The sequence below is a fragment of the Schistocerca cancellata genome, chromosome 5 (genome assembly GCF_023864275.1).
Source record: "Schistocerca cancellata isolate TAMUIC-IGC-003103 chromosome 5, iqSchCanc2.1, whole genome shotgun sequence".
NCBI lineage: Eukaryota > Metazoa > Arthropoda > Insecta > Orthoptera > Acrididae > Schistocerca > Schistocerca cancellata.
Genome location: NC_064630.1, coordinates 90,594,270 through 90,612,689, shown reverse-complemented (window position 1 = coordinate 90,612,689; position 18,420 = coordinate 90,594,270).

Here is an 18,420-nt window from a genome sequence, read left to right as displayed (position 1 = left end):
GGCGTATCTAACCAAATTCTGTCTGACACGTTACATCGTCCAAATCCTGAGTTTCTAGGAGTGTCCTGCCCGTAATGCTCCAAACATTCGCAATTGGGGAGGGATCTGGCAACCTTGCCAAGGCAAGTACGAAGACAAGCAGTAGAATCTCTCGCCGTTTGCAGGCAAAACTTATTCTGCTGAAATGTAGGCCCAGGATAGCTTGTCATGAAGGGCAAGAAAACGGCACGTAGAATATCGTCATCTTACCGCAGTGCCGTCTGGGAGTGATCTAGCTGACACTACCCCTCGATAACCCTAAGTCGACTCATTAATTTTGAGGTAAGTTTAAATATGGGCTGCTGCTCACACTTCCACAACACATGGCACGCTGAGATACTGGCACAATGCAGACACAGATACCAACGGTAGAATTGAAATAAAGAGTTTTCATGGTACCCATCTGTTAGTGTTTTACGTCGTTGTCTGAAGTTGTGGGCTCGTAATCCATGTCAGCCCTAGATTCTGAAATGTAACTTCATATAAAGGTCTAGGGGTTGCTCAGCTTCATTTTATGTGTGTTTAGCACCACTACCCCTAGATCGCAGAGTCATAAATTCGATTTTCGGCAGGATCGGAGACTTTCTTCACTCAGGATATGGATATTTCTGTTGTCCTAATCATTTAACCTCATCCTCACCAAATTCACAAGAACCCAAAGTGCTACTAAGTAGGCAGATTTGAACCAGGCGTCTGAACTACTCCAAATGGGGTTCCCCAAAGAAGAAGGTTCCATTACGTCTGACACTTCACCTGCATTTTTAATGTATTTCAGTAAACTAATATAGACTGTGATCCAAGTATTTTTATTTTAAGATGTGTACCACTTACAGATGTCTACATAACTGATACTGAGCTGTGATAAGGAATACAAAATGAATTTAACCCTTGCAGACCTGAATTTCTTTTTGAGTGAGGAAAATTTTTCTTTGTGTGGTAATGTTCTTAGATGATTTGTTAAATGATTTTAGATTCAAGATTTATAAAAATATATGTAATCGTTTTGAAACATGCTTAATACACTTCGCTTCATTTTTTGGACTAAAATAACTGTTTAAGAAATATTCTCTATTGTAAGAAATTGTAAAATGATCATTCAGCAATCAGTATGCAAAATAACAATAACAGTATTCAGTTATACAGATGAATATCGCGAACCTACCACACTCGTATATTCTGATGGTCACGAGTTGCTGTGCACTCCAACAATGAATCGCTGCTGTTTCCATGGCGACGCCCAACAGTTGGTAGCACTTGTGCATGATAAAATGTTGTACATTCACAAATTTTTACCTCAGGTTTCCATCGGAAAAGATTACTTCTCTTACATCTAAGACATAGTAAAAGTTAGCGTACGCAGTTGCAGTCAGAGGATCTGAAAGGGTTAATATATATTTACAATGATGAGCTTAAACATTATGACCAATATCTACCACGAGATTAAATCCTACCTGGGAGTGCTGTGGTCACTGACGCTCTGAGTAATGTTTACAAGTGGAGCAGAGACCACTATGGAATCAGTCTATGATAAATGATTGGGCGGACATGGTGGGCAGCGATCTGCTGACGACTCAGATAAAATTTCTAGTTGGTGTGATGAATAGCAGCTAGCTGTAAATATGGAAAAAATTAAGTTAGGCGCATAAGTCAGAAGAGCAAATCTGTAACATTCGGATACAATATTACTAGTGTCCTGCTTGACATAGTCAAGTCGTTTAGATACGGGGGCGTAACGTTGCAGAGATTTGAAACGGAACGAGCATGTGGGAACTGTGGTAGGGAGATCGATTGGTCGACTTGGGTTTATTGGGGGAATCTGAGGAAAGAGTGGTTCACCTGTAAAGGTGACCGCGTATAGGTTGCTGGTGCGACCAATTCTTCAGTACTGCTAGAGTGTTTGGTATTCGTGCCAGATCAGATTGAAGGAAGCCATCGAAGTAGTTCAGAGGCGGGCTACTAGATTTGTTACCGGTAGTTTCGAAGAATATGCAAGTGTTACGGAAATGCTTCGGGAAATCAAATAGGAATCCCTCGAGGTAAGGCGACGTTCTTTTCGAGAAACACTATTAACAAAATTTGGAGAACTGTCTTTTGACGCTGACTGCCCAACGATTTTACTGCCACCAATATACATTGTGCGTAAGGACTACCAAGATGTTGTTGTTGTTGTGGTCTTCAGTCCTGAGACTGGTTTGATGCAGCTCTCCATGCTACTCTATCCTGTGCAAGCTTCTTCATCTCCCAGTATCTACTGCAACCTACATCCTTCTGAATCTGCTTAGTGTATTCATCTCTTGGTCTCCCTCTTCGATTTTTACCCTCCACACTGCCCTCCAATGCTAAATTTGTGATCCCTTGATGCCTCAAAACATGTCCTACCAACCGATCCCATCTTCTAGTCAAGTTGTGCCAGAAACTTCTCTTCTCCCCAATCCTATTCAATACCTCCTCATTAGTTACGTGATCTACCCACCTTATCTTCAGCATTTCGAAAGCTTCTATTCCCTTCTTGTCCAAACTAGTTATCGTCCATGCTTCACTTCCATACATGGCTACACTCCATACGAATACTTTCAGAAACGACTTCCTGACACTTAAATCTATACTCGATGTTAACAAATTCCTCTTCTTGAGAAACGCTTTCCTTGCCATTGCCAGTCTACATTTTATATCCTCTCTACTTCGACCATCATCGGTTATTTTACTCCCTAAATAGCAAAACTCCTTTACTACTTTAAGTGTCTCATTTCCTAATCTAATTCCCTCAGCATCACCCGACTTAATTTGACTACATTCCATTATCCTCGTTTTGCTTTTGTTGATGTTCATCTTATATCCTCCTTCCAAGACACTGTCCATTCCGTTCAACTGCTCTTCCAAGTCCTTTGGTGTGTCTGACAGAATTACAATGTCATCGGCGAACCTCAAAGTTTTTACTTCTTCTCCATGAATTTTAATACCTACTCCGAATTTTTCTTTTGTTTTCTTTAGTGCTTGCCAAATATACAGATTGAATAACATCGGGGAGAGGCTACAACCCTGTCTTACTCCTTTGCCAACCACTGCTTCCCTTTCATGCCCCTCGACTCTTATAACTGCCATATGGTTTCTGTACAAACTGTAAATAGCCTTTCGCTCCCTGTATTTTACCCCTGCCACCTTTAGAATTTGAAAGAGAGTATTCCAGTTAACATTGTCAAAAGCTTTCTCTAAGTCTACAAATCCTAGAAACGTAGGTTTGCCTTTCCTTAATCTTTCTTCTAAGATAAGTCGTAAGGTCAGTATTGCCTCACGTGTTCCAACATTTCTACGGAATCCAAACTGATCTTCCCCGAGGTAACCACCAAGATAAGGCAAAGGAAATTAGGGCTCATGTGGGGCCACATAGATGTTTTACCGCCGGCCGTGGTGGTCTAGCGGTTCTAGGCGCTCAGTCCGGAGCCGCGCGACTGCTACGGTCGCAGGTTCGAATCCTGCCTCGGGCATGGATGTGTGTGATGTCCTTAGGTTAGTTAGGTTTAAGCAGTTCTAAGTTCTAGGGGACTGATGACCATAGATGTTAAGTCCCATAGTGCTCAGAGCCATTTCAACCATTTTTTTAGATGTTTTTCCAAAGCTTTTTTTGCGAGTGGGACAGGAATGGGGTCTGTAGTGGTACAGGGTACCCTCCGACACGCTGGCGAAGTGTCTCTGCAGATGTAGATATAGATGTAGACGATACAGACCGCGAATGGGGAGATTCATAGTTTCAAGGCACATCGTTCAGGAGACGTTGCTGAGCGTGGGTATGACGGTTGAAGTCCGTTAGGCTCGGGAACCGATTTGAATACGCTCCCAACGGCTCCGGTGTGGCCCGCCGTTGTTGCCTGAGCAGCGTCTCTACCTCTACCGAAACTGCAGAGGGGGTGATCCGCGGCCGCTTCCGCGGTGCTACCATTCGGCGCGCTCACAGTTCCCTTGTATTAGCGGTCAATGAGCCAAGAGTGGAGAACCAACCTGCACTGGACTGGCACAGAACACAATATACGTCGACTCGCGGATGCTCCAATCCAGCATATGAATCCGATCCGTAGTCTGACTTGTTTCGTTCAAATTATATGGGATATTCGGATAACTAGAAAGCGTGTCGTGCCCGGATATTTAACACAAACGCTTTCTGTTCATTATTAATTGACATTAAGAGATCGTGTGTCATCTCATGTTGCCTAGTGAGTGGTTGTGACTGTGGGTTTTTTGTCTGAATGATTATCGGTTACCGCTTTTGGGCCTCTTTTGATCAGTATGTATTTTGCTGGGCCCGCTGTTTCAGACTAATGTTGTACCACACTTCTTGTTGGACCGATCTGAAGTTCTTTGGTAATTGCTAGCTCGAAATTCAGACTATACGGGAGAATTTGTTCATGGTGGTGTCTGTGAAGGACTGTAGATGCTAGGCTATTTCTTTCAGTTCTCTTCTTGGTACTTAACCTTTTCAAAGAAAAATCATAAAGCTGTTGGACAACCATGTAAGTGATGTTTCCTTATACTGCTTTCTTTAAATAGTTATACAGATTCGGGTTTTATAAACAATGATGGAAAACGGTGATGTAGCCTTCTTGTAGGGTTTTGGTTTTAGGTGCATTCTGTGTGCTAATAAGTGAACCATGTTTTTTATGTTGTTACGCACACCTTCGAATTCCCATTTGACCAATGACATTGTCAGCTACAATTGAAGTCGGCACGTGATCATCAAGATTTGACCGCAGAGCAGTGGACACGTTTCACCTGGTCGGAAGCGTCACGTATCTTGCCACGCCCAGCCGATTGTGAAGCGCGGATATGCCATCATGCAGTCGAATGGCTGCTCGAAACATGCATCACGCTACTTCAAAAGCCGGTGGGGCCTCTATGATGCTAAGGAAGACACGTCGGCATCCATGAATCCTGTGGCGTAATCGAAGGCCCCGTGACAGATGTGGACAACGTGAATACTATTGCGGACCACGTGCAGTCCTTCATGCCTACTATCTTCCCCAACGGCGATGGCATCTTCCATCGTGCTGCTATCCAGCAGGATAATGGCACAAGTGGTTTGACGAACACGAGAGTGTGGTCAAGTTGATGTCTTGGCTCCAAAATTCTCTTGATATTAAACCAATACAGCACATCTGGGAAGCTATCGGGCACCATCTTCGTCCCCACTAACCGTCTGTCAGTAATTTGTGGGAATTAAGCGACCTTGGGGGCATCTCGTGCCGCATCTCACAGGAAATCTAGCATAGATTTATAGGATCCATGTGGCGTAGAACAGCTATTGTATTCCTTTTAATGGGTGGACCAAAACTCATGATGTTTTCGGTTCATCACTATGTATCTGGTTTTTCACGCAACGTAGGAAGGTAAGAAAGAGCAGTCTATGGGTCCTTAGTATGTCACGAACGACTACGGATACAGGAAATGCGTCCATCATGAATCGCTAGTGAAACTTACTAGTGTGACGAAAAGGAAAGCACCATTTGATGTTCTCATAGTGGAGTGGCAGAATTCTGGCTACGATCTAGTTACTTTCAGGATGGGTTAACGTCACGGTGCCACGTGTAGGTGGTGGACATTTTTGTGACACAACACGAGCAGGGTGAAACCATGAGAAAACTTGCTAGACGCGTGTACGTTAAAGTCTGACCATCTTTCAACCGTAACGAGCAGTGATATGTGATGTGGCGTGGTGGCATAATTTCAGTTCTCTGGAAGTACAAGAGAGTGAAAATCTTGGTCAAAATCACAGAGCCAGAGACTGGAGGGATCTTTTTAATAGAGCGATGTCATTCGTTGGTGACATTTCGTCGGCTCTCTTGCCGGAGACACCCAGCAGCGATGACTCTTTCGAGGTACTTCGTGTTGGGATTTCATCTCAAGACATGGCAGTCTGTATCTTCTCTAGAATGTAGATGTGGTTATCTAATGACTTCAGGGTACTCCATGTTGTCCTGACTCTCATTCCAGTCTTTGTTGGATTTCATTCCACTTCGATTCTTATTCTCAAGAAAAATCGACTTTCACTCATGAAAGAAGATGAAGTAAACATTGCAGAATTCGAATCAAGGACAACTGTAAAAGTGAGTAACTTAGAAGTAGATATTTCTGTGTAGTGAATCAGCTTAAACCACTTAATAATGACAGCTCTTCCGTTCCATATTGCATACCATACAGATTTCTTTCAGAGTATGATGATGTAATAGCTCCATACCTGGCAGTCATATACAGCCGATAGCTCGACGAAAGATCCGTAACAAAAATTGGAACCTTACACAGATCACATCAATACAGAATAAAGGAAATACGAGTAATCCGCTAAATTACAGACCAATATCACTGCTATCGATTCACAGTAGGATTGGGGAATATATTCTGTGTCCGAAAGTTATAAATTACCTCGAAGAAACCTGTTTATTGACACATAGTTAGCACGGATTCAGAAAATAACGATCGTGTGCAATATAAATAGCACTTTATTCTTACGAAGTAATTATGTTATCGACTCGGTATCTCAAACTGACTGCATGTTTCTGTATTTCCAGTAGGCTTTGAACACCGTTCCTCACAAGCGACTTCATATCAATTTGCGAGTCTGCAGAGTATCACCTGTTGCATAACTGGATTCGTATTTTCCCATCAAAAAGGGCACAGTCTGTAGTAACCAGCGGAGACTCATCGAGTGACACAGAAGAGAAGCATGGCGCTCAAAAAAATGGGTTCAAATGGTTCTGAGCACTATGGGACTCAACATCTTAGGTCATAAGTCCCCTAGAACTTAGAACTACTTAAACCTAACTAACCTAAAGACATCACACACACCCATACCCGAGGCGGGATTCGAACCTGCGACCGTAGCAGTCCCGCGGTTCCGGACTGCAGCGCCAGAACCGCTAGACCACCGCGGCCGCCCAAGCATGGCGCTCCCTAAGGATGTGTTATAGGCCTTCTGCTGTTCCTAACCTATGTGAACGATTAAGGAGACAATATGAGCAGCCCTCATATAAGCAGCGATCAAAAAGATTCTGTTTGGGGGTGTAGTAGTGGTGTACGAGGGTAATCCCAATAAGTACATAGAGCTGTTTATTTCTACAGTGGTTTACATCAGTTTACAGCTTGAACATTTAGCTATTTTTCGACATAATCACAATTTCTGTCGATGCATTTTTGTTGACGCTGTGGCAGTTTTTGTATGCCCATGTCATACCAGCTCGCCGCCATGCTGTTCAGAAAGTTATAAACTTCTTCTTTCACCTCGTCGTCGGAGCTGAATCACTGCGACCACAATTAACGCTGAAAGGTACTGTGAGACTCTGAAAGAAACTCAAACTGGCAATTCAGAACAGGAGAAGAGGAATGTAGAGCAAGGGCGTACACTTTCTCCATGAAAACACTCGCCCTCACATCGCTCGGCAAACCGTTGCTCTCCTGCAACAGTTTCACTGGAACATAATCACCCCCCACCCTATAGTGATGACTTGGCTCCGAGTGACTATCACCTGTTCCCTACGTTAAAAGAACATTTGGCCGGAAAGCGATTCACCTCCGATGACTAGGTGAAAGAAGAGGTTCATAAGTTTCTGAACAGCATCGCGGGAGGCTGGTATAACATAGAAAAACTGCCACAGCGTCTACAAAAATGCATCGACAGAAATGGTGATTATATCGAAAAATAGCTAAGTGTTCAAGCTGTAAACTGATGTAGACCATTGTAAAAATAAACAGGTCTACGTACTTATAAAAAAATAGGAGACCTTACTATTGGGATTACCCTCGTATATACAACATAGCTCGACTCCGATACACGTATATAAGCACCGACATGTAGACAAGAGATTAGTGACGCGTTCGTGTCTTTGCGACTTGCGCAGTAGCTGCAGAAATGTAAAATGAAAATGCGACAAATGCATCCAAACAGAACCAATGAGTTGATATATCTTTTTGGGTGCCGAACGACAAACATCAGTGATCAGATGATCAGCCATGGGAGAATGCAGAATGTTTACAGGCAGCAGATCTGTCAAAATGCACCACCGTGGAATGGTGCGCCAAGTTCAGTGCAGGACGCAATTCGAGAGAAGACGCCGGTTTATATGGGGGAGGGGGGGGGGGGGGGCGACCAGGCTCATCCATTACAGAAAATTCCAGCTCACATTGGAGACACCCCAGTACTAGCCTTATATCCCCAGTCTCTGCCCATGCGATTATCATGCCTTCGGCCCCTTAAAAAAGATCTTGAGAGGTCGACGATTTCTGTCCGACGAGGATGTTTAGCAGGCAGATACGGACTTCTCAAGGCAGCAGGATACGGTATTTCACCGAACGGGTATCTCCAACCACATGTGTCGTTGGGATGATTGCCTCCGTGCTCACGGCGATTTTGCCTGGACTGTACAGCCTTTGAACGGAAACTTTTTGATGGCCACTTAGATTCTGTTTGAATTTGATGCTATCACTGGTATTTTTTTAATTTTTTATTTTTTTCTTATGCGCCAACCTCTCCATCTCAAAGTAGCACTTGCAACCTAAGTCCACAATTATTTTCTGAATGTATCCCAGACTCTGTCTATCTCTACCATTTTAGCCTCTACATCTGCATCTAGTACCATGGAAGTTATTCCCTAATGTCATAACAGATGTCCCATTATCCTGTCCATTCTTCTTTTCAGTGTTTTCCATACGTTCCTCTCCTCCTAGATTCTGCGCAGAACCGTCTCATTCCTTACCTTATCAACCCACCTAATTTTAAACTATTCACTTTCCGTCTAGCAAATTCATCAGAACATCAAAACCAATTGCAAAGTGACTTAATGAAAATATCTATATGGTGCAAAAAATGGCAGTCACTTCATACATGTGAATACTAAATGGTTCTTTTACACCATAAATCACACAAATCTAAAGGCTGTCGGCCCACTAAATACCTAATTACGATCCACTTAAAATAGAACGAACACACGGTTAATTTTCTAGGAAAGTTTAAGCAAAGACTGTATCACATTGACAGAACACTCAGAAGATGGAACAAGTATACTAGAGAGACTGCTTACACTATGTTTCTGACGTATTATTGCTCTGTCTGAGAAGCGTACAAAACAGGACTGATGTAAGGCGTCGGAAAGGTTCACGTAAGGGCAGCTAATTTTGTATTATCCGAATCAGGGGAGGCAGTATCCCCGAAGTGAAACCTCAGTTGAGATGGCGATCATTAAAATAAAGGCATTTTTCGGTGCAGCAATATCTTTCCACTAGATTTCGATCGCCAGCTGCCTCTTCTGAATGCGAAAATATCGTGTTGGTTCCTACCTACATAGCAAAAAACGATCATCCTAATAAAATAGGAGACATCAGAGTCGACACGGAAAGATTTAAGCGTTCGTTTATCCCGAGCGCTGTTCGAGAGTAAAATGGTGTAGCAACAGTCTAGAGGTTCGATGAAACATCTGTTAGGTACTTAAGTGTGAATTTTACGGTCGTAATGTGGATGTTAGCGGTTATAAGGCCAATTTTGCAGTATGATTCCTTTACTTCGCTCATCGACTTATTCACTTGACCACTGTTATCCAGCAAAAATCCGATTTATTGAGTACCGCCTTTGAAATTCGGCAGGATGCAAACCTTCTCCCCGGAACGATGGCTCACCCTCAGCAAGGCTACGACCTGAACGGCGAGGGCGATGGCTGTGCAGCCCCCACCAGTTTACAGTACCACTAAACCCCTCGGCATGCAGAGAGAGAGAAGGTCGGTGTACCTACGGCAGCTGTCAATGTTTCGCCACGTGAAGCGCAAGTCTGGTGCCTAGAAAGCAAGAAATCAATTTTTCTCTTTTTGCCTCTCTCTCTTTCTCTGTCTCAGTCTCTCTCTCCTTATTCGTTGAGTCAATATCGGCTCTCTATGAGCTCCCGAACTAAGGCACACCAGTTTCTTCTGTCCTGAACTTTCGCCCGCAGACTTTCCAGGTTGGAACCCAGTACTTCAAGAATGCCATCTATCCATCTCATCATTCGCCGCTCTCTTCTCCTCGTGCCTTCGTTCTTCCCCGGCTTTAACGTCTTTTCCAGCGAATCATGGTTTCTCATAATGTACCCAAAATATCTCAGTTTTTGTTAACGAGTCCTTCTTAGCAGCAATCTGGTTTTATTTGCTGCCATACTGACCTATTCGTTCTCTTTGCGTACCATGGAGCTCTAAGTAGTACTCTAAGTACTACTATAACAACACAATTCGAAGGTGTCTATTCCACGCCATTCGGCCGTTTTTAGGGAGGTCCCAGATGCTCACATCGCGATGGGAAGATCATAGGCCTTACCAGACGAATCTCCTTAAAACATTGTAAAGGTTGGGCATTGCATTTCTGCGAACTAACAAATGTCTCTTGATTTCGTGGTTGCGATCACCATCAGCAGAAATATGGGAGACGAGACAACTGGACATACACACCACCTCCTTGTTTCTCCTTCTATACCATGGAAAAAATATTCGAATCATCACATTTTAGCATCGGACGTGGATTCTGTATTACGACGTGCATTCAAGTTCTAAGGCCTCCAATTTCTTTTCTAATCAACTACTCACACGAAATCGATGAAACTGGCGTTACTTCTCGACGTAATCGCCCTGCAGACGTACACATTTTTCACAACGCTGACGCCATGATTCCATGGCAGCGGCGAAGGCTCCTTTAGGAGTCTGTTTTGACCACTGGAAAATCGCTGAGGCAATAGCAGCACGGCTGGTGAATTTGCGGCCACGGAGAGTGTCTTTCATTGTTGGAAAAAGCCAAAAGTCACTAGGAGCCAGGTCAGGTGAGTAGGGAGCATGAGGAATCACTTCAAAGTTGTTATCACGAAGAAACTGTTGCGTAACGTTAGCTCGATGTGCGGAAGCGTTGTCTTGGTGAAACAGCACACGCGCAGCCCTTCCCGGACGTTTTCGTTGCAGTGCAGGAAGGAATTTGTTCTTCAAAACATTTTCGTAGGATGCACCTGTTACCGTAGTGCCCTTTGGAACGCAATTGGTAAGGATTACGCCCTCGCTGTCCCAGAACATGGACACCATCATTTTTTCAGCACTGGCGGTTACCCGAAAGTTTTTGGGGGCGGTGAATCTGTGTGCTTCTATTGAGCTGACTGGCGCCTTGTTTCTGGATTGAAAAATGGCATCCACGTCTCATCCATTGTCACAAACGACGAAAAGAAAGTCCCATTCATGCTGTCGTTTTGCGTCAAAATTGCTTGGCAACATGCCACACAGGCAGCCGTGTGGTCGTCCGTCAGCATTCGTGGCAGCCACCTGGATGACACTTTTCGCATTTTCAGGTCGTCATGCAGGATTGTGTGCACAGAACCCACAGAAATGCCAAGTCCGGAGGCGATCTGTTCAACAGTCATTCGGCGATCCCCCGAAACAATTATCTCCACTTTTTCGATCATGTCATCAGACCGGCTTGTGCGAGATTGAGGTTGTTTCGGTTTGTTGTCACACGATGTTCTGCCTTCATTAAACTGTCGCACCCACGAACGCACTTTCGACACATCCATAACTCCATCACCACATGTCTCCTTCAACTGTCGATGAATTTCATTTGGTTTCACACCTCGCAAAGTCAGAAAACGAATGATTACACGCCGTTCAAGTAAGGAAAACGTCGCCATTTTAAGTGTTTAAAACAGTTCTCATTCTCGCCGCTGGCGGTAAAATTCCATCTGCCGTACGGTGCTGCCATCTCTGTGATGTATTGACAATGAACGCAGCCTCATTTTAAACCAATGCGCATGTTTTATCTCTTTCCAGTCCAGAGAAAAAAAATCGGAGGCCTTAGAACTTGAATGCACCTCGTAGGTGGGTTACCACAATAATCACGTTAACAATATGAAATTAATTAAATATCGTCTCTTTCAGGATTTAATCTACCTTCAGGAAACATTGCATTCATCACTGTCCATATTTTCGGACAAAATAAATTTTGTGTCCCTCCTGTCAGATTTAGTTCTTGCTAAATGAGGCATCTCCAAGGTCCTCAAGTGCTATATACCCAAATGACGATTTCAGAATTTTATCCTCACTTTGATCGTTTGATACATTTCTGCAACAGTACATGGTTCAGGCGAGAATGCGCGACAGAATAGGCGTGAAAGTAAATACCGCAGGGGTGTGCCCCTCCACATGCACGGTGAAGTTCCAGAGACAGCCGCGGCGTCACAGTCTGCTACTGACCCGTCCTTCCCCCACGCTGACGTTCCCACCGTCCGCACCGCTTGTTCCACCGCGTGTGTCCTAGGTCCTCCCACATTCAGGAGAGCCTCATATATCGCCGCCTGGCCGCACACATTGTCGCCTAATTGCCTGTCACGGCAGCCGCGGCGGTAATAATAATAATAATGGGGCAGCGATTCGCACAAAACGGCTGGCTGACCCGGTCCAGCGCACACCGGCCTATTGTTTCGCAGACTGCGCACGGACGGAGCGCGCCAGACAAATCCATTTTCCGATCGTGCGCGTTCATTGCCCTCGTGAACAGCAGCGTGTGCGTGGAAGTTCACCTACTGCGTCCATATCACAGCTTGCTATCGTACCAATGCCACTCATGAGAAGTAATAGCTCGTCAGCTACTTTTTCATTTTAGTCTTTCTCGTCCTTTATCTTTCTCATCCTCATATTTACATAAGAGAGAGATGGAGAGGGAAAGAGAAAAAAATATATGGGGAGAGAGGCCGTAGCGGAAGGAGAAAGGAAGAGTAGAGGAAGAAACAAAAATAGTAGTAGTACAGCAAGGAAAAGAAATAATAGTATGGTATTACTGACTGGGAAACCCCGTTTTCGGCGGCCTGTGTTTCAATTTAACGCTTCGGCGACTAGTGCTTCGCTGAGGGTGAGATGAAATAATTAGGACAGCAAAACACCCATTCCCTGAGCGAAGTAAATTTCAGACCCATTCGGAAATTGAACCTGGGATCCTCTGATATAGCGGTTGTGGAGCTAACCACTAGACCAAGGTTTGAGGTCAGGAAGCAGGGGGAAAAAGCGATACAGAAACGAGCGCAAAGTGGCTTTAGATGGAAGGAAGGAATGCACCAATCACGAATCTTGCCGCTCTTATTTGGACCTTCTCAATTTCTTGAATCAGACCCAACTGGTAAGGGTCCCATACAGACGAACAATACTCCAAGACTGGACGAACTAACGTATTGTAAGCAATATCCTTTGCCGAAGGACTGCATCGGCTCAGGAGTCTACCAATAAACCGCAATCTAGAGTTCGCCTTACCCGTTACTTGAGTAATCTGATCATTCCATTTGAGATCATTTCGAATAGTCACACCCATATACTTGAGGAACGTTACCGCTTCCAAAGACTGGGCATTTATTTTGTGCTCGTACATTAATGGGGATTTTCGCCTTGTTATACGCAGTAGGTTCCACATACTATTATTGATAGATAACTGCCAGTCATTACACCAGGCATTTATTTTCTGCAAATCCTCATTGATTTGTTCACGACTTTGGTGTGATACTACTTTCCTGTAGACTACAGCATCATCGGCTAGCAGTCTAAGGCCGCTGTCAATATCATCAACCAGATAGTTTATGTAAATCTTAAAAAGCAGAGGACCTATTACGCTGCCCTGGGGCACGTCTGAAGTTACTCTTGTTTCTGTTGAAGTTACCCCATTCAGGACGACATACTGCTCCCTGTCTGTTAGAAAACTTTCTATCCAACCGCATATGTCATTGGATATACCGTAAGCGCGCACTTTTTGTAGCAAGCGACAGTGCGGAATTGAGTCGAACACCTTTCGAAAGTCGAGAAATATGGCATCAACCTGGTGGTCGGTATCTAGAGCCTGTTGTATATCATGCACAAAGGGGGGCCAGCTGTGTCTTGCATGACCGCTGTTTCCTAAAACCGTGCTGATTTCTGCAGATGAGCTTCTCAGAGTCTAGAAAGGTCATTATGTCTGAACACAAAATATGTTCTATGATTCTACAACAAATCGATGTCAGTGAAATTGGCCGGTAATTATGTGCATCCGATTTTCTACCCTTTTTATAGATTGCTGTGACCTGGGCCCTCTTCCAGTCCCGTGGAACTTTCCGCCGTTCCAATGATCTCTGATAGATGACGGATAAGAATGGTGCTATATTTGTAGCATAGTCAACATAAACTCTTACGGCGATACCGTCTGGACCAGATGCCTTTCTGGCGTCTAAGGATCTTAACTGATTTACAATCCCAGATACACTGAACACTATGTCAGCCATCCTTTCGTCTGTTCGATAATTGAAAGAGGGAATGGTGCTGCAGTCCTCTATCGTAAACGAGTTTTTGAAAGCCATAAAAATGAGAAACATGGTGAACAGTGTGAAGAAGGTCAGAACGTAAAGTTGTTCTTCTATGTCAGTGGTAGAGCGACATCAGAGCAGATGAGAGGAAACGCATATCAGGTAATCATTCCATTAGTGATGCCTTAGAACAAGAAAAAGCGAAACGCGTCCGGGATAAATAAGGTAAGTGGCAGAAGGAAAAGGCGGTTTTATTTACAAAACAAGTCTTTCTATGCTTGCTGAGAAGGATGGCCAGCCGGCCGCGGTGGTCTAGCGGTTCTAGGCGCTCAGTTCGGAACCGCGCAACTGCTACGGTCGCAGGTTCGTATCCTGCCTCGGGCATGGATGTGTGTGATGTCCTTAGGTTAGTTAGGTTTAAGTAGTTCTAAGTTCTAGGGGACTGATGACCACAGATGTTAAGTCCCATAGTGCTCAGAGCCATTTGAACCTATTTGAGGTTGCCCAGGCAAACAAACTTGTTACGAATAGAAATATCTACACTTATACCCGTTACACTCTATATATCTGTGTGAAGCTAATACATCCATTGTGGAAACATCAGTTGTGTCCTTGCTTCTTTACTTTGACTAGGCAAATAATATGATCAATCAGAAAACTGTTGCAACAGCAGTACGCCGAAAGAAATAAATTACGAAATATCACAAAGACAAGCCGGGATGGTACATACCAATGTGTAAAATATTAGCGTAATATGCAATACTGACGGCTACGACACTGGCGCACCAAGTGAGCAAGTACCCAAATAATTTGCATTACGCTCTTAAAATGTAAGAGCCGTGCATCTGGTATCGATTTTGGATGACACGATATATTTCTTTCTGCTGTATGCTCGTACTGAACATAAAAATAGTTTTATAATTTCATGCTTGTGTGATTCCCTCGTATGAAGCTAATAATCTGCATTTTGATACGTGTTCTGTTTAGTGAAGTAATTTATAAATATTTTTAATTCAAGAATCGTCATATCTCCTATGGTCAATAATAGACCTATAAATGTTTTGTTGGTAATTTAAGTTAACGGCATAGAAAAGCGACGACCCTGACCCTGAAATGGACATGTTCAATGTAACAGAAGAAAATTTGCGCAATATGGTGAGATGTAATGATAAATTCTGCAGTATTAACTTTGTTTATACACTCCTGGAAATTGAAATAAGAACACCGTGAATTCATTGTCCCAGGAAGGGGAAACTTTATTGACACATTCCTGGGGTCAGATACATCACATGATCACACTGACAGAACCACAGGCACATAGACACAGGCAACAGAGCATGCACAATGTCGGCACTAGTACAGCGTATATCCACCTTTCGCAGCAATGCAGGCTGCTATTCTCCCATGGAGACGATCGTAGAGATGCTGGATGTAGTCCTGTGGAACGGCTTGCCATGCCATTTCCACCTGGCACCTCAGTTGGACCAGCGTTCGTGCTGGACGTGCAGACCGCGTGAGACGACGCTTCATCCAGTCCCAAACATGCTCAATGCGGGACAGATCCGGAGATCTTGCTGGCCAGGGTAGTTGACTTACACCTTCTAGAGCACGTTGGGTGGCACGGGATACATGCGGACGTGCATTGTCCTGTTGGAACAGCAAGTTCCCTTGCCGGTCTAGGAATGGTAGAACGATGGGTTCGAAGACGGTTTGGATGTACCGTGCACTATTCAGTGTCCCCTCGACGATCACCAGTGGTGTACGGCCAGTGTAGGAGATCGCTCCCCACACCATGATGCCGGGTGTTGGCCCTGCGTGCCTCGGTCGTATGCAGTCCTGATTGTGGCGCTCACCTGCATGGCGCCAAACACGCATACGACCATCATTGGCACCAAGGCAGAAGCGACTCTCATCGCTGAAGACGACACGTCTCCATTCGTCCCTCCATTCACGCCTGTCGCGACACCACTGGAGGCGGGCTGCACAGTGTTGGGGCGTGAGCGGAAGACGGCCTAACGGTGTGCGGGACCGTAGCCCAGCTTCATGGAGACGGTTCCGAATGGTCCTCGCCAATACCCCAGGAGCAACAGTGTCCCTAATTTGCTGGGAAGTGGCGGTGCGGTCCCCTACGGCACTGCGTAGGATCCTACGGTCTTGGCGTGCATCCGTGCGTCGCTGCGGTCCGGTCCCAGGTCGACGGGCACGTGCACCTTCCGCCGACCACTGGCGACAACATTGATGTACTGTGGAGACCTCACGCCCCACGTGTTGAGCAATTCGGCGGTACGTCCACCCGGCCTCCCGCATGGGCCGGCCGAAGTGGCCGTGCGGTTAAAGGCGCTGCAGTCTGGAACCGCAAGACCGGTACGGTCGCAGGTTCGAATCCTGCCTCGGGCATGGATGTTTGTGATGTCCTTAGGTTAGTTAGGTTTAACTAGTTCTAAGTTCTAGGGGACTAATGACCTCAGCAGTTGAGTCCCATAGTGCTCAGAGCCATTTGATCCTCCCGCATGCCCACTATACGCCCTCGCTCAAAGTCCGTCAACTGCACATACGGTTCACGTCCACGCTGTCGCGGCATGCTACCAGTGTTAAAGACTGCGATGGAGCTCCGTATGCCACGGCAAACTGGCTGACACTGACGGCGGCGGTGCACAAATGCTGCGCAGCTAGCGCCATTCGACGGCCAACACCGTGGTTCCTGGTGTGTCCGCTGTGCCGTGCGTGTGATCATTGCTTGTACAGCCCTCTCGCAGTGTCCGGAGCAAGTATGGTGGGTCTGACACACCGGTGTCAATGTGTTCTTTTTTCCATTTCCAGGAGTGTAGAAACGCGACTTAGAGCAGAGAGTAAACATCAGTAATATCAGACGAAAGTATAAACACAACAATTAATTTCTCGAAGCGACAACTGAAAACTGTAAAATTTATTATCCGTGAAAAATAGTATTGTTCCAAACCGAAACTTTTTGTCCAGGAACCTTCCATTTCACCTTGAGTGCAACAAATTGGCGTTGTTAAGGAACACGCGCAGGATGGCTCATAAACAGCACCGTGGCAGGTCGTTCACACTCCGTTGGGCAGCAGATGGCCCTGCAGGCACAGACCGTCCTTAGCTGACTCGGAAGCGGAAGGTATGTCTGAAGGTGTGAGAATGGACGTAGACAAAGCTGCAGTGGGAAAGTGATAGTGAGGTACGTGCCAAAACGCTAACAACTACTACTTGAAAAAAATGTGGTAGTTAAGTATATCGATTCCAGGCTCTTCTATTTAACTACTTACAAATCCCCAATCATACGTCATTGTTAATATCCACCATTAATAGACAGAACAAACCTTAGTATGATGATATGGTCATCTCTGAATGTAAGCAACGCTGTTCAGAGTTTGAAAAGCCGACAAATTTAACCGAATGACCGAACTGGACAGTCTTTATTTAGGCACTAATTGATTCTAGGTCGATGTTAGTATAAATGGTATTATTTGCTATGTAATTAATGAGAGTAATATGTCCATGTAAGTCAACGATCGTGCAGCGGTGAATACCCGGTTCCGTCAGCTTACCGAAGTCAAGCACCATCGGGCGTGATCGGCACGGAGATGGGTGCAATGAGCCTCGAGATATCAAATGAGTAACCACTCGACCGAATAGTAGCGGCTGGAGGTCAAGAAGACTTAACACAGCCAGGTGAGCGATGTACTGACGCTTCGAACCGATGACGTCATTGTTTGAGGACGACATGATGTTCGGTCGGTACCTTGGGTCGGAGTTTCATTTGTCCATGTTAGTGGTGGTTGACCTCTGTGGTTATGAATTAATTATTTGACGAAACATAGCAACCAGCTACTTTGATTTGGGTATTCTTCATGCCAAGACACGTTTCGTGCTCTCGATTTTGGCTACGTATTTACATCTTAGTAGCGACCGCCCCTGCTTCGCGCAGGCCGGACGGTAATAAATTATATACCTTCCCCGTCAACGGGTTTGTTTATTAGTGAAACCCGCATCAAAAATCTTATACTATTTCCTGAGATTACTCTTCAAATGCTTGCAGAAGAAAAGCGACAGGGGACTATAATTCATAATT